The sequence below is a fragment of the Puma concolor genome, chromosome C2 (genome assembly GCF_028749965.1).
Source record: "Puma concolor isolate L17-30 chromosome C2, mPumCon1.1.hap2, whole genome shotgun sequence".
Classification (NCBI taxonomy): Eukaryota; Metazoa; Chordata; class Mammalia; order Carnivora; family Felidae; genus Puma; species Puma concolor.
In genome coordinates, this window is record NC_141675.1 from 56841185 (window position 1) to 56863710 (window position 22526).

Consider the following 22526-nt stretch of genomic DNA (forward strand, 5'->3'; position numbering starts at 1 on the left):
TAGCCGGGGTGGATCTCAAAGTGCACAGGGTCAGGATGGGCAGGCTTAGCTCCCTTTGCCCTCGGTGGTCCTTGCGGCAGGGGCCCTGCAGCACCAGGAGGGAGGCAGACCTGTTGGAGGGATGGATCCACAGAAGCGCAGTGTTGGGTGTTTGTGCCGTGCAAGCAAGTTCGGTGATGGGAACTGGTTCCCTTTGAGATTTTGGCTGGGGGATGGGAGGGGGAGATGGTGATTGCCATCACCTTTGTTCCCTGCTGAGCTGAGCTCTGTCTTCCAGGGCTCAACACCTTTCCCTCCTGGTGTCCTCTCGCCCTCCTGCTCTCTGAGCAGTTCTGTTGACTTATAACATTCCAGATGTTAAGTCCCGCTTCCTGTCAGAACTCACAGAGTCCGGCCCCTCCACTTTTGCAAGCCAGACTTCAGTGGCTCTGCCTTGCCAGGTGGGCTGGCTGCCCCTCCACTGCCCTGGCTCCCTCCCACCAGTCCGTGTAGTGCGCACGGCCTCTCTGCTCTTCCTACCCTCTTCCATGGGTCTCTTGTCTATGCTTGGATCCAGAGAGTCCGTTCTGCTAGTTTTCTAGCAGTTTTCTAGGCATGTGTGGGTGGAATCTAAGTGATCACCAGGACGAGGTGAGCCCAACATCCTCCTACACCGCCATCTTCCCTAAAAGTCTATATATACATTACATTTTTGAGTCGTGACCCTGTTTGCGTAGTATGACCAGTGATTAGAAAATCCCTGAGAAACATACTGAAAACAATCTAATGTTAGTTTAATATATATTAGAATGTATGTACTCAGAAGTAATAAGAGTCTTAAATATCTCCCACAAATTACTTAATAACTTTAAACTATGAAGTAATGAAACCAGACAATACTTCATACAAATGTTCCAAATTAACATGGCTAATATTGACAAACAGGTATATGTTAATGAAAATGTGATATTCTGAAAAAGAATAATTAATTGTATATTATTATAGCCAAAAATACATAATCTGAACCACCTAATGAGAAAGAAAGTCAAAAAACAACCAATCTCAAATTGAAATAACTGGTAGAGCAAATGCCAAGAAAGACACTGAAAAATTGAGGAAAGCTTCCAGATTAAACAAAACTAACGGAAGATGGTAGAGAACTAGGGGAACCAGGATTTCCCTCATCCCTGGAACACAGCTGTATTGAGGTCAGAACACTTGGATCACCCATGAAATCAGTCTGCAGAGTTATAGAAAAAATCTCCACAGGTGGATGGAGACAGCTTGACTGAACAGAGGTGTGTGTATGCAAATTGGGAGAGATGATGTTGGCGTAGGTATGGAGGGGAGGGAACACCTTCAGGGTAGAGACAAAGGGAAAGAGGGGCTGAAGAAGTACTGTATTGTGTTAGGAAAAGAGAAAAACCTTTCTGGACCATGGACTGGGAAATGATAAATATGGAGAGTGCCAGTTTCTACTTTGCAAACAGCCTTAGGAGCTGAATATCAGAGTTTTCATACATGTGCAACTTTGTCCTGACCAAAGCCTCTGCCATATGCATGTGCCTGGGAGTTGGATGTTCATGTGCCTGGGGGAATGAGCCCCAGGGTCAGTAGCAATCTTGGGGGCACAGTAAGAACAGTCCCCTGCCTTGAGTACTATGAGAAGAGGGCTTATTGCCCTCCAACCAAGGACAAAAGACTCTGCAGGTGCCAGCCAGAATCAGTCCCTTTGTACGCTGGGCAGAGTGGTGCTACCCCGGAACCAGGGCTGCCTCGTGAGAGATCCTTTAAGTTCCTTTATGAATCCCAACTGAGCGCCTAGGAGGTGTGGAAGACTGTGGTGCAGGAAAAGCCAGCTGCCTGCACTACTCTGTGAGGGCTGTCTGAACAGTGTGGTTTGAGACACCTGGTCTGGGAAGGACCCAGGTATCACCATTTGTCTGCCCAACACCAACATGGTGGGGCTTCAGGGAATAGCACACTGGCCCCAAGTGGAGGCAGGACCCGCTTACACAAAACCCACCTACCTGTGCCTGGTAACTGCTTATATACCAGAACAGGACTAAAACTGACTGAACCAGATGGCCTCTCCTCTAGACCAGCACAGCCACTGGTCCCAGGCATCAACAGACAACTGTCCTGTGGTTTTGTATGTTAGTCTGTTTTTTTGTTTCCCTCTTTCTACCCTCTTCTCTCTCTCTCTCTCTCTCTCTTCTTTCTTTTTTTCCCTTTGGAATCAGACTAATAGTTTCTGATTTGATTTTTGGTCAATTCTTTGTTTTCTATATTTTGCTGTTTTGTTTGTTTAATCAGGCATTTTTACTCTATTCTTTTTACACCTTTTCTGTATCTCCTTCTTTATTTTCCTTTCTCTCTCTCTGAATTAAGCCTTATAGTTTATTTGATTCCCTCCTCGGTCTTTTTTTTTTCTTTTTTCTGACCCTTTCATTTTTCTTTTTGTATAAGATCATACAAAGAGAGTTACTTTTCTTTTTTCAAGAGTTACTTCAATGAGCAGATCAAAGCACACCTGGGTTGAAGGTCCAACAATCTACCACTACAAGCAAGGAGGAGCTTTGTAAAGGACTGACCAGTGGAATAGAACAGCCAAATATGCAAAAACAGAGTGCATGAAAACACACTCCAAAAAAACTTCCTGAAGTGCCAGGCCCTGGACAGTGTATGAACACTTTTTAATATAGTAGTATTCGCAGATGCAGGACATATAATAAGCTATTAAAACATGCAAAAGACAGAAACTTAGCCAAAATGATGAAAAAGAAGATTCTTCTCAAAAGAATTCCATGAAGAAATAACAGCCAGATAATTACACAAAAGATATATGAACAATATATCTGATCAAGAATTTAGAATAACAATAATAAGACTAATAACTGGGCTTGAACAAAATATGGAAGACAACAGAAAATCTATTGCTGCTGAGATCAAAGACCTAAGAAATAGTCATGATGAATTAAGAAATGCTATAAATGAGATGCAAATAAACCAGATGTAGTGACAGCAAGGATGGAAGAAGCTTAGGAGAGAATAGGTGAAATAGAAGATAAAATTATGGAAAATGATGAAGCTGAAAAAAGAGGGAAAGGAAATTACTAGACCAACAAGGGATAATTAGAGACCTAAGTGATTCAGTAAAACAAAACAATATCTGTATCATAGGAATTCCAGAAGAAGAAAAAGAGAGAAAGGGGCAGAAAGTTTATTTGAACTAATTATAGCTGAGAACTTTCCTATCTGGGGAGGGAATCAGGCATCCAGCTGTCTTTTGACATCCAAGTCCAAGAGGCACAGAGAACTTGTTTCAAAATAAATAAAAACAAGACAACACCATGACACGTCATAGTGAAACTGGCAAAATACAAAGATAGAGAATTCTGTAAGCAGCTAGGGACAAATTGGACTTAACCTATAATGATAGACACATAAGTGTGGTAGCAGACTTGTCCACTGAAACTTGGCAGGCCAGAAGGAAGTGGCAGGAAATATTCAATGAATAGGAAAAAATATGCAGCCAAGAATCATTTATGAAGCAAGGCTGTCATTCAGTATAGAAGGAGAGAAAAGGCTTTCCCAGACCAACAAAAACTGAAGGAGTTCATGACCACTAAACCAGCTCTGCAGGATACCCTAAGGAGGACACTGTGAGTGGAAAGCAGCAAAGACTACAAAAGACCAGAGACATCAACACAAGCACAAAACCTACAGAAAACACAATAATAACTAAATCCATATCTTCCAATGATCATTCTGAATGTAAATGGACTAATACCCCAAGCAAAAGACATAGGGTTCAGAATGGATTAAAAAATAAGATCCATCTATAAAGAATCTACAAGAGACTCATTTTAGACCTAAAGACACCTACATATTGAAAGTGAGGGGATGGAGAACCATCTATCATGCTACTGGATATCAAAAGACAGCTGGAGTAACCACACTTATATCAGACAAGCTAGATATTAAAACAAAGTCTGTAACAAGAGATGAACATTATAATTAAGGAGTCTATCCATCAAGAAGGGCTATTGATTGTAAATGTTTACACCCACAGTGCAGAAGCACCCAAATACACAAATATAATCACAAACATATGCAGATAATAATATTGTGATGTAGGGGACTTTAATACTCCACTTAGAGTAATGGACAGATCATGTAGGCAGAAAATAAGTAAGGAAGCAACAGCTCTGGTTGACACATTGGATCAGATGGACATAACAGATATTTTCAGAACTTTTCACCCTAAATCAGCAGAATACACATTCCTCTCGAGTGCACATGGAACATTCTCCAAAATAGATCACATACTGGGTCACAAAAAAAGCCCTCAAAAAATATAAAAGGGTTGACATCATAGCATGCATATTTTAGATCACAACATTATGAAACTTGAAATCAACCACAAGAAAAAATTTGGAAAGCCCCCAAATACATAGAGGTTAAAGAATATTCTACTAAAGGACGAATGGGTCAACCAGGAAATTAAAGAAGAAATTTAAAAATATATAGGAACAAATGAAAATCACAACAGTCCAAACCCCTTGGGATGCAGCAAAGGAAGTTCTAAGAGGAAAATACATTGCAATTCAGGCCTATCTAAAGAAGTAAGAAAGTTCCAAATATAAAACCTAACCTCACACCTAAAGGAACTAGAAAGGCAGCAGGAAAGAAAGCCCAAACCCAGAAGAAGAGAAGTAATAAAGATTAGAGCATAAATAAAGAGTATAGAATCCAGAAAACAGTAGAACAGATGAATGTAAGAGCTGATTTTTTTAAAGAATAAATAAAATTGATAAGCCCCTAGTAAGACTTCTGAAAAAGAAAAGATGATCCAAATAAGTAAAATCATGAATGAAGGAGGAGAGATCACAACCAACATCACAGAAATACAAACAATTATTAGAGAATACTATGAAAAATTATTTGCCAAACCTGGACAATCTGGAAGAAATGGACAAATTCCTAAATTCTCACACACTACCAAAACTCAAATGGGAAGAAATAAATAATTTGAACAGACCCATAACCAGCAAAGAAACTGAATTCGTTATCAAAAATCTCCCAACAAATAGGAATCCTGGACGAGAGGGCTTCTCAAGGGAATTCTGCCAGACATTTAAAACAGAATTAATTCCTACTCTTCTCAAGCTTTTTCAAAAAATAGAAACAGAAGGAAAGTTTCCAGACACATCCAATGAAGCTAGCATTACGTTGATTCCCAAACACAAAGGCCCCAATAAAAGGAGAATTACAGGCCAATATCCCTGATGAACATGATGCAAAAATTCTCAACAAGATACTAGCAAATTGAATTCAACAGTATACTAAAAGAATTATTCACCATGATCAAGTGGGATTCATTCATGGGCTGCAGGGCCGGTTCAATATTGACAAATCAATCAACAGAATCATCATATTAATAGAAGAAAGATAAAAACCATAATAGATACAGAAAAAGCATTTGACAAAATACAGCATCCTTTCTTCATAAAAACCCTCAAGAAGGTCAGGATAGAAAGAGCCTACCTTAACATCATAAAAGCCATTATGAAAAACCCACAGATTGTATCATCCTCAATGAGGAAAAACTGAGAGCTTTCCCACTGAGATGAGGAACACGGCAGGGATGCCCACTCTCACCACTGTAGTTGAACATAGTATTGGAAGTCTTACCTCAGCAATCAGACAAGAAAACGAAATAAAAGGCATCCATCCAAATTGGCAAACAAGAAGTCAAACTTACACTTTTCACAGGTACAGGATACTCTACATGAAAAACCTGAAAGACTCCACCAAAAAACTGGTAAAGCTGATACATGAATTTAGCCAAGTGGAAGGATATAAAATCAATGTACGAAATCACTTGCATTTTTATACACCTATAATGAGGCAACAGAGATATCAAAGAATTGATCCCGTTTACAATTGCACCAAGAACCATAAAATACCTAGCAATAAACCTAACCAAAGATATCAAAGATCTGTAGGCTGAAAGCTATAGAAAACTCATGAAAGAAATTGAAAAAAGACACAAAGAAATAGAAAAAACATTCCATGCTCATGGATTGGAAGAGCAAATATTGTTAAAATGTCAATACTTCCCAAAGCAATCTACACACCCATGCATTTCCAATCAAAATAGCACCAGCATTCTTTACAGAGCCAAAATAAAAAATCCTAAAATTTGTATGGAACCACAAAAGACCCTGAATAGCCATAGTAAGGTTGAAACAGAACCAAAGCTGGAGGCATCACAATCCTGGACTTTAGCCTGTACTACAAAGCTGTGATCATCAAGACAGTAAGGTATTGGCACAAAAACAGACACAGAGACCAATGGAATTGAATAGAGAACCCATAAATAGACCATAAATATATGGCCAACTAATCTTTGAAAACGCAGGAAAGAGTATCTAATGGAAAAAAAGACAGTCTCTTTAGGAAATGGTGCTGGGATAACTAGACAGCAACATGCAGAAGAATGAAGTCGGACCACTTTCTTACATTATACACAAAAATAGATTCAAAATGGATTGAAAGAATAAATGTGAGATAGGAAACCATCAACCCCTAGAGGAGAAAACAGGCAAAAACCTCTTTGACCTCGGCCACAGCAACTTCTTACCTGACATGTCTCCAAAGGCAAGGGAAATAAAAGCAAAAATGAACAATTGGGACCCCATCAAGATAAAAAGCTTCTGCAGAGCAAAGGAAACAGCAAAATTAAAGTGGAACCAATGCAATGGGAGAAGATACTTGCAAATGACATATCAGATAAAGGGTTAGTATCAAAAATCTATAAAAAAAAACTCCACACCCGAAAAACAAATAATACAGTGATGAAATGGACAGAAGACATGAATAGACACTTTTCCAGAGAAGACATCTAGATGGCCAACAAACACATGAAAACATGCTCCACATTGCACGTCATCAGGGAAATAGAAATCAAGACCACATTGAGATATAACCTCACACCTGTCAGAATGGCTAAAACTAACAACTCAGGAAATAACAAATGTTGAGGATGTGGAGAAAGGGGAACCCTCTTGCACTGTTGGTAGGAATGCATACTGGTACAGCCAATCTGGAAAACAGTATAGAAGTTCCTCAAAAAATTAAAAATAGAACTTCCCTGTGACCCAGCAATTGCACAACTGGGTATTTATCCAAAGGATACAGGTGTGCTGATGCATAGGGACACATGTACCCCAATGTTTGTAGCAGTGCTGTCTACAATAGCCAAAGTATGGAAAGAGCCCAAATGCCCATCAATGGATGGGCATGGATGAATGGCTGGATAAATAAGATGTGGTATATAAATACACAATGAAATGCTCTCCAGCAATGAAAAAGAATGAAATCTTGCCTTTTGAGACAATGTGGATGGAATTGGAGGGTATTATGCTAAGTGAAATAAGTCAGTCACAGAAAGATATTATATGATTTCACTCATGTGGAATTTTAAAAAGTTAAGAGATGAACATAAGAGAAAGGAGAAGAAAATAAGAGACAAACAGAGATGGAGGCAAACTATAAAAGACTCTTAAATACAGAGAACAAACTGAGGGTTGATGGGGGTGAGGAAATTACCTATTGGCATTGAGGAGGGCACTTGTTGAGATGAGCACTGGGTGTTGTATGCAAGTGGTGAATCACAGGAATCTATTCCTGAAGGAAAGACTATACTGTATGTTAGCTAACTTGACAATAAAAAAATTTTTTTGTCAAAAAAAATAAATAAGGGAAACTGAGAATGAAAAACAGTGAAATATTTTCCCCTGAATAAATCCTTTATAGGAAAAGCAAGCAAACAAAATCCTTTGTAGGACATTATTGTGAAATATAATGAATTTAAATATATAATTCAAGTTAAAGTGTATGTAAATGTTAAATTTTCTAAACATAACTATAGCATTGCTGTTTAAATATGTTCTTTAAACATGATATTTATAGCACTGAAATACTCGGTTCTTAAGAAATACACTGAATAGGGGTGGCTGGGTGGCTCAGTGGGTTAAGTGTCTGACTTCACCTCAAGTCATGATCTCACAGTTCATGGGTTCAAGCCCCGTGTCAGGCTCTGTGCTGAGGGTTCAGGGCCTGGAGCCTGCTTCAGATTCTACGTCTTCATCATTCTCTGCCCCTCCCTGCTCTCACTCTCTTTCCCCCTCAAAAATAAGTAAACGTCAAAAGGTTTTTTTTAAAATTTTAAACGAAAGAAATACACTAAATTAAGTAGTAAGGGGTGAAGTGTTATGTCATAACTTGTTGAACCTGGACAAAGAGTACATGGAATTATTTTGTATATTTTTCCAAATTCTCTCAAAGTTCAAAACTTTTAATTCAAGTGTAATTAACATACAATGTTATATTTGTTTCAGGTGCACAACATATTGATTTTACTATTCTATACATTACTCATTGCTCACCATGATGTGTAGGTACCATCTGTCACCATTTATTATTATAGTATTATCAGCTATATCACCTTTGCTGTGCCTTTTATTCTCATGACTTATTTATTTTATAATTTGAAGGTTAGACTTCGCCATTCTCTTTCTGACTCATTTTGCTTAATATAATACCACCTGGGTCCATTCATGTTGTTGCAATGGCAAGATCTCATTCGTTTTTATGGTTCCATTGTGTGCCTGTGTGTGTGTGTATGTGTGTACATATATTCTTTATTCCACCAATTATTCTTTATTTTATGTATAGATGGATGCTGGGTTGCTTCTATATTTTGGCTACTGTAAATAATGCTGTAATAAACAGGGATGCATATGTCTTTTTGAATTAGTGTTTTTGTTTTCTTTGAGTTTTCCTTGTACTGGATCACATGGTATTTCTATTTTTTTCTTTTTGAGGAAAATCCATTTATTTTCACAGTGGTTGTGCCATGTTAAATTCCCATTAACAGTGCTTGAAGGTTACTTTTTTTCCCCTATCCTCAACAACACTTGTTATTTCTTGTCTTCTTGATTGTAACCATTCTGACAGATGTAAAATCTCATTTTGGTTTTGACTGCATTTTCCTGATGATTAGTACTATTCAGCATATTTTCATGTATCTGTTGACCATCTGCATGTCTTTGGGAAAATGTCTATTCAGGTTCTCTGCCCATTTTTAATTGGATTATTTAATTTTAATTACTGAGCTGCAGAAATTCTTTGTATATTTTCAATATTAACCTCTTATCCAATATATCATTGCAAATATCTTCTCCCATCAGTGGGTTGTCTTTTCATTTTGTTGATGGTTTCTTTTTCTGTGCTAAAGTTTTTATGTGTAGTCTCAATAGTTTATTTTTGCTTTTGTCTCCCTTGCCTGAGGAGACCTATCCAGAAAAATGTTGGTAAGGTCGATGTCAATGAGATTACTATGTTTTCTTCTATGAGTTTTATGGTGTTAGGTCTCACATTTAAGTCTTGAATCCATTTTCAGTTTATTTTTGTGTATGCTATGAGAAACTGGCCCAGTTTCAGTCTTTTACCTGTCCAGTTTTCTCAGCATCATTTATTGAGGAGACTTAATCTCCTTTGTATATTCTTACCTCCTTTGTTGAGGATTAATTGACCATATATGTGTGGGTTTATTTGGGAGCACACTATTCTTTCCATTATTCTGGGTCTATTCCTATGCCAGTACTATGCTGTTTTGATTGTTACAGTTTTGTGGTATATCATGAAATCTAGGATTGTGATATTTATAGGTTTGTTATTTCTCAAAATTGCTTTGGCTATTGTGGTCTTTTGTGGTTCCAAGAAATGTTAGTATTTGTTCCAGTTCTGTGAAAAATGTTGGTATTTTGATAATAATTATGTTAAATTTATAGATTTTTTTTGAGCAGTGTGGACATTCTAATAATATTCTTCCAATCCTGAATGTGGAATATCTTTGCATTCATTTATGTCATCCTCAATTTCTCTTGTCAGTGTCTTACAGTTTTCAGGGTACACATCTTTCACCTCTTGGTTAGGTTTATTCCTAGGTATTTTTTTCTTTGGTGCAAATGTAAATGGGATTGTTTTCTTGATATCTCCTCCTGCTACTTTGTTATTAGATATAAATGCCACATATTTCTGTATTTGAATTTTGTATCCTACAACTTTACTGAATTTATTCATTGGTTCTAATATTTTTTTGGTGAGGGTTTTCTATATTTAGTATCATGTCATCTGCAAATAGTGACAGTTTTACTCCTTCCTTACCAGTTTGGATGAATTTATTTATTTTTCTTTTCCAAATACAATGGTTAGGACTTCCAGTACTAAGTTGAATGAAAGTGGTAAAAGTAGATATCCTTGAAATTAGAAGAAAATCTTTTTTATTTTCATCATTGAGTATGATATTAGCTGGGGGTTTTAATATATGACCTTTATTATGTTGAGGTATGTTCCCTCTAAATCTACTTTGTTGAGTCTTTGTTATCATGAGTGGATGTTGTATTTTGTCAAATGCTTTTTGTGCATCTAACATAATGACTATATGATTTTTATCCTTTTTCCTTTGTTAATGTGATATATTGATTGATTTTCAGATATTGAACGACCCTTGCATTCCTGTAATGAATGTTCCTTGATCATGGTGAGTAGTTTTTTTTAATGTGTTCTTGAATTCACTTTTCTAATACTTTGTTGAAGTTTTTTTTGCATCTATTTTCACCAGAAACATTGGCCTGTAGTTCTCTTCTGTAGTGTCTCTGTCTTGTTTGGGTATCAAGGTAAAGCTGGACTTGCAACATAAATTTTTAAGTTTTCCTTACTCTTCTATACTTTGGGATAGTTGGAGAAAAATGGGTATTAACTCTTCTTTAAATATTTGGTAGAATTCATCTGTGAAGCCGTCTGGTCCTGGATTTCTGTTTGTTGTAATTTTTTTATTACCAATTCAGTTTCATTACTAGTAATTGATTTGTTCAAATTTTCTATTTCTGATTTAGTTTGGGGAGGTTATATGTTTCTAGGAATTCATCCATTTCTTCTAGGTTGTCTAATATGTTGCATATAATTTTTCATAATATTCATTTATACTCCTTTGTATTTCTGTAGTATTGATATTTCTCCTCAATCATTTCTGATTTTATTTATTTGAATCCTCTCTCATTTTGTTGATGAGTCGTTCTAAATATTTATTAATTTTATTGCCCCTTGCAAAGCACCCACTTTTGGTTTCACTAATCATTTCTTTTTTTTTTTTTTTTTTTTTTTGGTCTCTGTTTCATTAATTTCTGCCTTAATCTTTATTATCTCCTTCCTTCTGCTACCTTTGGGCTCTGCTCTTTTTCTCACTCTTTTAGGTGTAAGATTAGATTATTTGAGATTTTTCTGTTTCTTGAGGTAGGTCTTCCCTCTTAGAATTGCTTTTGCTGAATCCCAAAGATTTTGGAACTTTGCAGTTTCATTTTCATTTGTCTCCATGTATTTTTTTAATTTCCTTTTTGATTTCCTGGTTGCCCAATTCATTGTTTAGCATCATGTTGTTTTGCATCCATGTAGTTCTATTCTTTCTAGGTTTTTTTCTTGTAATTTATGTCTAATTTTATGCCATGGTGGTCTACCTAGTTTTTGTTTTGTCACCTAACATGTAATCTATCCTGGAAAATGTTCCATGTGCCTTTGAAAAGAATGTGTATTCTGTTGTTTTTAGATGGAATCTTTGGTATATATCTGTTAGGTTTATTTGGTGCAATATATTGTTCAAAGTCCCTGTTTTCTTGTTGATTTTCTGTCTCAATGATCTATCTATTGATGTAAGTGGGTTATTAAATTCCCTTGCTATTATTATATGTTTCCTTTATGTTATTATTTGCTTTATATTTTAGATGCTCTTAAGTTGGGAGCATAGATATTTACAATTGTTTTATCATCTAGTTGTATTGATCCCTTTATATGTGGGTCCTTTCTGTCTCCTGCTATGGTCTTTGTTTTAAGTCTGTTTTGTATGACATAAGTATTGCTATCCTAGAATTTTTCTCTTCCTTTTGCAAGGTATATGTTTTTCTAGGCCTTCACTTTCAATCTGTATCTTTAGGTCGGAAGTGGGTCTCTTATAGGCAGATGTAGATGGGTCTTTCTTTAATCCATTCACTCATATTACATCTTTTGATTGGAACATTTAGTCCATTTACATTTAAAGTAATTATTGAGGGGCGCCTGGGTGGCGCAGTCGGTTGAGCGTCCGACTTCAGCCAGGTCACGATCTCGCAGGCCGTGAGTTCGAGCCCCGCGTCAGGCTCTGGGCTGATGGCTCAGAGCCTGGAGCCTGTTTCCGATTCTGTGTCTCCCTCTCTCTCTGCCCCTCCCCCGTTCATGCTCTGTCTCTCTCTGTCCCAAAAATAAATAAAAAACGTTGAAAAAAAAAATTTTAAAGTAATTATTGATAGTCATGTGCTTATTGCCATTTTGTTAATTGTTTAATGATTGCTTCTGTAGTTCTTCTGTGTTCCTTCCTTCTTCTCTTGCTCTCTTCCATTCTCATTTGATAGCTGTCTTTGCTGTTATGGTAGACTCCTTTCTCTTTTTGTCTGTGTGTATATCTACTATGGGTTTTTGATTTGTGGTTATCATTAGGTTTATATATAACATCTTTATGTGTATATCAGTCTATATTAAATTGATGGTCCCTTAAGTTTGAATATATTCTAAAAGCACTAATATTTTACTCCCCTTCAATTTTTTTATTTATATGATGTTGTATGTATATCTTTTTATTTTGTGTATCATTTTACTGATATTTATAGAAAAATTAATTTCACTAATTGTGTTTTAACCTCCATACTAGGTTTCTAAGCAACTAATCTGCTACCTTTACTATCTTTTTGTGTTTTTCTGTGAAGTTGTTTTCCTTTATAATTTTCTTCTGGTTTTGTCTTTTATTCTATTTTAAAAAGTCCCTTTAAAGTTTCTTGTAAGGCTGGCTTAGTGGTGATAAACTCCTTTATCTTAACTTCTGTTTGTCTGGGAAACTCTTTATTTCTCCTTTTATTTGGAATAATAATCTTGCTAGGTGGAATATTCTTGGTTGTAGGGTTTTGTTTTGTTTTGTTTTGTTTTGAGCACTTTGAATATACCATGCTGCTCCCTTTGGCCTGCAGAGTTTCTGCTGGAAAATCAGCTTTTCCAGCCTCATGGGGAAACCATGTATGTAATTTTTTCTTCTTCCTTGCTGCTTTCAAAATTCTCTCCTTATCATTATTTTTTTTGCCATTTTAATTATTAGTGTCTGGGTGTGGATATCCTTGGTTCAAACTGTTAGAGGATCTCTGTGTTTCTGGATCTAGATGTCTATTTCTTTCCCTAGATTAGGGAAGTTTTCAGAAATTATTGCTTCACATGAGTTTTTAGCCCCTTTTCTCTCTTCTCCTGGGATCTCTATAATACAGATGTTATTACTCTTGATGATATCACTGAGTTTTCTTAAACTATTCTCACTTTTTATTCTTCCTCTTTTCTTTTATCTGTTCTGCTTGGTTGCTTCTCATTACTCTGTCTTCCGGGTCACTGATCCATTCCCCTACATTCTCTAATCTTTTATTGATTCTCTCTAGTGTATTTTTTATTTCAGTTTTTTAGTGTTTCATCTAATTTTTTTTATTTTGTAACTTTTTGTTGAAATTCTAAGTTCACCCACTCTTTTCTGAAGTCTGCTGAATGTCTGTATAACCATTACTTTGAATTCTTTACAAGGTATATTGTTTATCTCTGTTTATTTAGTTCTCTTGGTGTTATTTTGTCCCGTTTTTAAATTTGGGACATAGTCCTCTGTCTCTTCATATTCCCTAATTGTCTGTGTTAGTTTTTAATGCATTATATAATTATGTATTTTAATGTAAGTTGTGTCTCTTGATCTTATAAGTAGTGGTTTTGTATAGAAGAGGTTCTATAAAATTATGCCCTGTAGCATCATCCCCTCTGGTCACCAGAACCAGGCACTGCAGGGGTGTCCCTGCGTGGACTCTATACACTGTAGTGTTGTGGCTGAGCTGTTTGCCTTCAGCCCAGCCAGATGCAATAACCTTCTTTGGCTACTATGGACACAATGGACAGTTTGTTCCCTTGCTATAAGATTCCTGTGTGAGGTCACCACAGACTCACAGGTGGGGCAAAGGGGATCAGCAGTCAGAATAGGTATCTGCCATTAGCCTCTGTCACAGTTGTGGTTTCAGCAAAAAACAGAATTTTCTCATTATGTGGCCAACAGAGTAATTGGTGGGCAAACCTGGCAGTCAGATCAGGTGTCCACAATTAGCCTCTTTGCCATGTTTGTGGACACCCTTAACCACAAGGCTTTATCCTTGCTCAGCCAGCAAAAAGATTTAGTTGCTGAAACTGCAGTCACACTAGTGGAGGCATTATTGCCTTCTCTCCCCAGGACAGGAGTCACTTTGGACTGGCACCAGTCCCTGCCTGGACCATGTACAAAATATGCTGGGGCAGTAACTTCTTTGGAGGAATGCATGCCCAGGTGAATAGGTTGAATAGGTGGCTCCACAAAGGAATGTAGGGGTGGGACACATAGTGTTGGCAAGATAGGTGGAAATTATTAGTGCTGGAGCCTGCAAGTGTCTGGCTATCTAGGATGGGGAAGAGAAGAAAAATGGTGTTTGCCACACTTTTGTATATCTTTTGCTTAACCTGAAGTTCAACCCTGCTGATTTTAAAACTTCTCAAGCTAAGGCCCACTGGTTTCTCTAAGGCCAGATGTTATGGGAACTCATCTTCCCAGGGTGGATCACTGGTTCCTGAGATGCCTGGGGCGAGGTCTGAGCCACTCACTTCTTTGGCCTCCCATTTGTGGTTAGTTTTGCTGGGGTTCCATTCCCAACTGTGACTCTGCCTCTCTCACCCTTTTCAATGTGGTCCCCTCTCTATGATTGAATTTGGAAGCTATGCCAATGCTCAGGTCTTTTTCAGAGTTAGCTGCATAAACTAGCTATTATTTAGCTGTTATTTTGTTATGTCCATTGAACAAGTGAGCTCAGGATCCTCTTACTCTGCCATGTTCCCTGTGACTTTAAAATTTGAAGATTATTTTAAAATAAAATATTAAAAGATAAAAAAATAAATGTCCAAATGCATGCTTGAGAATCCAAAATTCTTAGCAGCTGAATTATGGACATATAAATTTGAATTATTTATTTTCTTTAAAAAGCATGTGCATTTCCTGAATTTTAAAGAGAGAGATGGAAGATTTATTTACATGAAATTTAGACCGAATCTATCTAGTTCAATAAGTGTATGCATTAAATCTTTCATATATCTGTAAGGGTATCATAAAAATTAAAAGAAAGTAGAAACAAAAAAATGAAGCTTACTAAAATATTAAAAAGTCCTAAAAGCCAGGTGGAAAAATTAAAATGACTCCCAAGTGATTTAGAATAGTGGCTATTAATTTGGACTAAAATAAAATTATAATTATTTTATTCAAGAATTAAAGGGAGGGGCTCCTGGGTGGCTCAGTCAGTGGAGCATCCAACTTTGTTACAGGTCATGATCTCACAATTCATCAGTTCATGCCCCATGATGGGCTCTGTGCTGACAGCTCAGAGCTTGGAGCCTGCTTCAGATTCTGTGTCTCCCTTTCTCTCTGCCCCTCCCCAACTTGTGCACTCTCTCTCTCTCAAAAATAAATAAATATTTTTAAAAATTTTCAAAAAGAATATGAAGGGAAATATAAACCAAATACATGAGGAATTATATAATTTAAACAAAGAATTAAAATCTAATCTTAAATTTTTAAATGGCTGAAGTTAAGGAATTATTATGTTTAATAGCAGAATACAGAATTGTTCATATGAAAGACTATAAAATATAAAATTATGGAGAACTAAACTGATGAACAGAAAAAGAAAGAAGTAAAGGAAATGCAGAAGTAAGCATAAAAGAGCTAAGGAATACAGGCAAAATATCTAAGTCCAAATAATATATCAGAATAAAAGACTGAAATTGAAGCATAAAAAATATTCAAAACGATACTGTCTACTAAACTTCTAGACTTGAAGAAAGATTTTAACCCACAGAATCGTTGAGTTTGGACTGCCCTGTAAGGAAAAGTAAAAAGAAAGAACCATACACAGACTACCATAGTCAAATTTCCTAAAACCAGCAATGAAGATAAAATCCTTAAAGTGGCAAGAGGAAAAAAAGACACAACACCTTTACAAATACATGGAGTCTTTGGCTCACTATTGAACAGAAACTACAGATGCCAAAAGTTGAAGGAAAGATAATTTAAATGTTGAAAATAAAAAATATATATTAACTTAGAATTATTATGAGAATTGAATACTTTTGGAAAATACATGTAGAATATATATATGTGTGTGTGTATATACACATATACTTTTGGAATACTTTTGGAAAATACATGTAGAATATATATATATATGTGTGTGTGTACATATATATATATACATATATGTATATATATATATATATATATATATATACATATATGTACACACACATATATATACTCTTATAAACAAATTTGAAATATTGAAAGCCTGATAATGAAAGGTCTAATGTTGCCTGTTAAGAAGCTAGAAAAATATAAAAACACAAAACAAAAAAAACAGCAAAGAAGAATAAAGTTAAACACATAGGAGTTTTTAAAAAGTAAAAAAAAAAAAAATCTTAATCTAGGAAAGCCAAAATTAGTACTTTGGGAAAGATTACTAAAATGATTAACATCTTGGAAGATTAATCAAGAAAAAAAATTATAGTCGCCATTAATAAGTGTGTTATTACTACAACTATAAGTCAATAAAAGAATGGAACATAAAAGAATCCAGACACAGAGCTAAACATTATGCTAAAGCGTACCTAAAACTGGAGGATACAACATTACTATTTGGACACCTGATCAATCCAGACATACACTGTAGTTTGAGGTATTGGATGGCAATACCAAGTTTTAAGTTGTAGCTTTTTCAACTCATATGATCATCAGTTTTTCACACTCTTACTGCTGTACAATTATTTATTGTGTTAGTTGACAGATAATAGCTGTATCACAAAAATTAAAATTCTGGGGCATCAGAATTTTGTACTCTTGTACACACTCTTGTACACAACAATGAGTATATAAGCTAGAAAGAATATTATCATTAAGAGTGTATTCCTGAGACGATCCCCATATTTCACAAATCTTGTCAATGAATGTAATTTAAAGCCAGGCCAAGAGAAATCTCCTGCTTTGGCACCATTCTTTTTGAGAAATCACCCATTTTCCTCATTTCAATATTTCTATATAAAGTTAATTAGGTAGATAAGAGCCCCACGGAAGAGGGTAGGAAGGGCGGAGAGGTGGTGTGTACTACACAGACTGGCAGAAGGGAGTCCGGGGGTAGAGGGACAGGCCTCCGGCAAGGCAGAGCCCCTGAAGTCTGGCTTGCAAAAGTGGAGGGGGCAGACTGCGTGAGTTTTGACAGCCAGTGGGACTTAACATCTGGAATGTTAAAAGTGAACAGCTCTGTCCTCGGAGAACGGGAAGGACAAGAAGACTCCAGGAGGGAGAGTTGTTGAGCCCTGGAAGGACAGAGCTCAACAGGGGAACAAAGGCACTGGCAAGCACCATTTCCCTCTCCCATCCCCCAACTGAAATCCCAAAGAGAACCAGTTCCCAGCAGCAATGTTGCTTGCACCATGCAAATGCCCAACACTGTGCTTCTGTGGATCCATCCCTCTGACGGGCCTGCCTCCCTCCCGGTGCTACAGGGCCCTTCTGGCAGGGGACCACCGAGGGCAAAGCGAGCTAAGCTTGCCCTTCCCGCCCCTGTGCACGTTGTGGATCGAACCCAGCTAATACGCCCTTGGCCAGATCCCATTGAAGCAGCACCATAAGATGGCAGTGTGCAAGTAGCCCAGACAGGGGCCACACCACTCCACAGTGAGTCCTGCCCCTGGGAGAGGGGAAGGTAAGGTACACACCAGTCTGACTATGGCCCCAGTGGTGGGCTGGGGTTAGACATCGGGTCTGACTGCGGCCCCGCCCACCAACACAAGTTTCTCCTGACAGCAGAGGGGAAGTGCCCTGCAGTTTGGAGCTACCACAAAATGAGGAAAGGGAAGAATTCTCCTCAAAAGAAACTCCAGGAAGTAGCGACAGCTAACGAAATGTTCAAAACTGATTTAAGCAATATAAAGGAAAAAGAATTTAGAATAATAGCCATAAAATTAACCACTAGGCTTGAAAAAAGCATAGAGGATAGCAGGAACTCTATTGCTACAGAGATCAAGAGACTAAGAAATAGTCATGAGGAGCTGAAAATGCTATAAATGAGGTACAAAATAAAATGCAGGTGGCCATAGCATGGATTGAAGAGGCAGAGGAGGGAATAGGTGAATTAGAAGATAAAATTATGGAAAAAGAGGAAGCTGAGAAAAAGAGAGATTAAAAAACCCAGCAGTATGAAGGAAGAATTAGAGAACTAAGTGATGCAATCAAATGGAACAATATCCATATCATAGCAATTCCAGAAGAAGAAGAGAGAAAGGGGATAAAGGTGTACTTGAACAAATAATAGCTGAGAACTTCCCTGATCTGGGGAAGGAAAAAGGCATTGAAATCCAAGAGTCACAGAGAAATTCCTTTAGATGTAAATTGAATCAATCTTCTGCAAGACATATCATAGTGAAACTGGCAAAATACAAGAATACAGAGAAAATTCTGAAAGCAGCAAGGGTTAAACAGGCCCTAACATACTAAGGTAAACACATAAAGGTGGTAGCAGACCTATATACTGAAACTTGGTAGGCCAGAAAGGAATGGCAGGAAATCTTCAATGTGATGAACAGAAAAAATATGCAGCTGAGAATCCTTTATCCAGCAAATCTGTCATTCAGAATAGAAGGAGAGATAAAGGTCTCCCCAAACAAGCAAAAACTGAGGGAATTCATCATCACTAAGCCAGCCCTACAAGAGATCCTAAGGGGATTCTGTGAGTGAAATGTTGCAAGGCCCACAAAGTACCAGAGACCTCACTGCAAGCATGAAAGCTACAGACATCACAGTGACTCTAACCCATATCTTTCTATAATAACACTGAATGTAAATGGACTAAATGCTCTAAATAAAAGACATAGGGTATCAGAATGGATTAAAAACGAAGACCATCTATTTGCTATCTACAAGAGACTCCTTTTAGACCTGAGGACACCTTTAGATTGAAAGTGAGGGGATGGAGAACTATCTATCATGCTACTGGAAGCCAAAAGAAAGCTAGAGTAGCCATACTTATATCAGACAAAGTAGACTTCAACTTAAAGCTTGTAACAAGAGAGGAAGAAGGGCATTCTATAATAATGACAGGGTCTATCCATCAGGAAGAGCTAACAATTATAAATATCTATGCGCCGAATATGGGAGCCCCCAAATATATGAAACAATTAATCACAAAGATAAGCAACCTTATTGGTAAGAATGTGGTAAGTGCAGGGCACTTTAATACTCCACTTACAACAATGGATGGATCATCTAGACACAGGATCAGTAAAGAAACAAGGGCCCTGAATGATACATTGGATCAGATGGACTTGACAGATATATTTAGAACTCTGCATCCCAAAGCAACAGAGTATACTTTCTTCTCAAGTGCACATGGGACCTTCTCCAAGATAGATCACATACTGGGTCACAAAACAGCCCTTCGTAAGTATACAAGAATTGAGATCATACCATGCACACTTTCAGCCCACAATGCTATGAAACTTGAAACTAACCACAGGAAAAAGTCTGGAAAAGCTCCAAAAGCATGGAGGTTAAAGAACACCCTACTAAAGAATGAATGGGTCAATCAGACATTTAGAGAAGAAATTAAACAATATATGGAAACAAATGAAAATGAACATACAACAACCTAAAGGCTTTGGGATGCAGCGAAGGCAGTCCTGAGAGGAAAATACATTGCAAACCAGACCTATCTCAAGAAACAAGAAAAATCCTAAATACAGAATCTAACAGCACACGTAAAGGAAATAGAAGCAGAACATCAAAGACACCCCAAACCCAGCAAAAGAAGAGAAATGATAAAGATCAGAGCTGAATTAAACAATATAGCATCTAAAAAAAAACTGTAGAGAGGATCAATGAAACCAAGAGTTGGTTTTTTGAAAAAATAAACAAAATTGATAAACCTGTAGCCAGGCTTCTCAAAAAGAAAAGGGAGATGACCCAAATCGATAAAATCATGAATGAAAATGGAATTATTACAACCAATCCCTCAGAAATACAAGCAATTATCAGGGAATACTATGAAAAGTTATATGCCAACAAACTGGACAACCTGAGAGTAACGGACAAATTCCTAAGCACCCACACACTTCCAAAACTCAAACAGGAAGAAATAGAACACTTGAACAGACCCATAATCAGCAGAGAAATTCAATCAGTTATCAATAATCTCCAAACAAATATAGTCCAGGACCAGATGGCTTCCCTGGGGAATTCTACCAGACCTTTAAAGCAGAGATAACACCTATCCTTCTCAAGCTCTTCCAAAAAATAGAAAGGGAAGGAAAACTTCCAGACTCATTCTATGAAGCCAGCATTACTTTGATTCCCAAACCAGACAGAGACCCAGCAAGAAAAGAGAACTACAGGCCCATATCCCTGATGAATGTGGATGCAAAAATTCTCAGTAAGATACTAGCAAATCGAATTCTACAGCATATAAAAAGAATTATTCACCATGATCAATTGGTATTCGTTCCTGGGCTGCAGGGCTGGTTCAACATTCGCAAATCAATCAATTGGATACATCACATTAATAAAAGAAAAGAGCAGAACCATATGATGCTGTCAACTGATGCAGAAAAAGGCATTTGACAAAATTCAGCATTCCTTCTTAATAAAAACCCCCGAGAAAGGCGGGATGGAAGGAACATACTTAAACATCATAAAAGCCATTTAGGAAAAGCCCACAGCTAATATCATCCTCAATGGGGAAAAACTGAGAGCTTTCCCCCTGAGATCAGGAACACGACAGGGATGTCCACTCTCACCGTTGTTGTTTAACATAGTGTTGGACGTTCTAGCATCAGCAATCAGACAACAAAAGGAAATCAAAGGCATCAAAATTGGCAAAGGTGAAGGCAAGCTTTTGCTTTTTGCAGAAGACATGATATTAGACATGGAAAACCCAATAGACTCCACCAAAAGTCTGCTAGAACTGATACATGAATTCAGCAAAGTCACAGGATACAAAATTAATGTACAGAAATGACTTGCATTCTCAACCACTAATAATGAAGCAACAGAAAGACAAATAAAGAAACTGATCCCATTCACAATTGCACCGAGAATCATAAAATACCTAGGAATAAACCTAACCAAAGATATGAAAGATCTGTATTCTGAAAACTATAGAAATCTTAAGAAGGAAATTGAAGAAGACATAAAGAAGTGGAAAAACATTCTGTCCTCATGGATTGGAAGAATAAATATTGTGAAAATGTCAATACTACCCATAGCTATCTACATATTCAACACAATCCCAATCAAAATTGCACCAGCATTCTTCTTGAAGCTAGAACAAGCAATCCTAAAATTTGTATGGAACCACAAAAGCCCCCGGATAGCCAAAGTAATATTGAAGAGGAAGACCAAAGCAGGAGGCACCAAAATCCCAGACTTTAGCCTCTACTACAAAGCTGTCATCATCAAGACAGCATGGTACTGGCACAAAAACAGACACATAGACCAATGGAATAGAATAGAAACCCCAGAATTAGACCCACAAAAGTATGGCCAACTAATCTTTGACAAAGCAGGAAAAAAATGTCCAATATAAAAAAGTCTCTTTAACAAAGCGTGCTGGGAGAACTGGACAGCAACATGCAGAAGAATGAAACTAGACCACTTTCTTACCCCATTCACAAAAATAAACTCAAAATGGATAAAGGACCTGAATGTGAGACAGGAAAGCATCAAAACCCTAGAGGAGAAAGCAGGAAAAAACCTCTCTGACCTCAGCCTCAGCAATTTCTTACTTGACACACCCCCATAGGCAGGGGAATTAAAAGCAAAAATGAACTATTGGGATCTCATGACAATAAAAAGTTTCTGCACTGCAAAGGAAACAATCAACAAAACAAAAAGGCCACCAATGTAATGGGAAAAGATATTTGCAAATGACATTTCGGACAAAGGGCTAGTATCCAAAATCTATAAAGACCTCGCCAAACTTCACACCCAAAAAACAAATAATCCAGTGAAGAAATTGGCAGAAGACATGAATAGACACTTCTCTAAAGAAGACATCCAGATGGCCAACAGGCACATGAAAAGATGCTCAATGTCACTCCTCATCAGGGAAATACAAATCAAAACCACACTCAGATACCACCTCATGCCAGTTAGAGTGGCTAAAATGAGTAAATCAGGAGACTATAGATGCTGGTGAGGATGTGGATAAATGGGAACCCTCTTGCACTGTGGGTGGGAATGCAAGCTCGTGCAGCCACTCTGGAAAACAGTGTGGAGGTTCCTCAAAGAATTAAAACAGATCTACCCTATG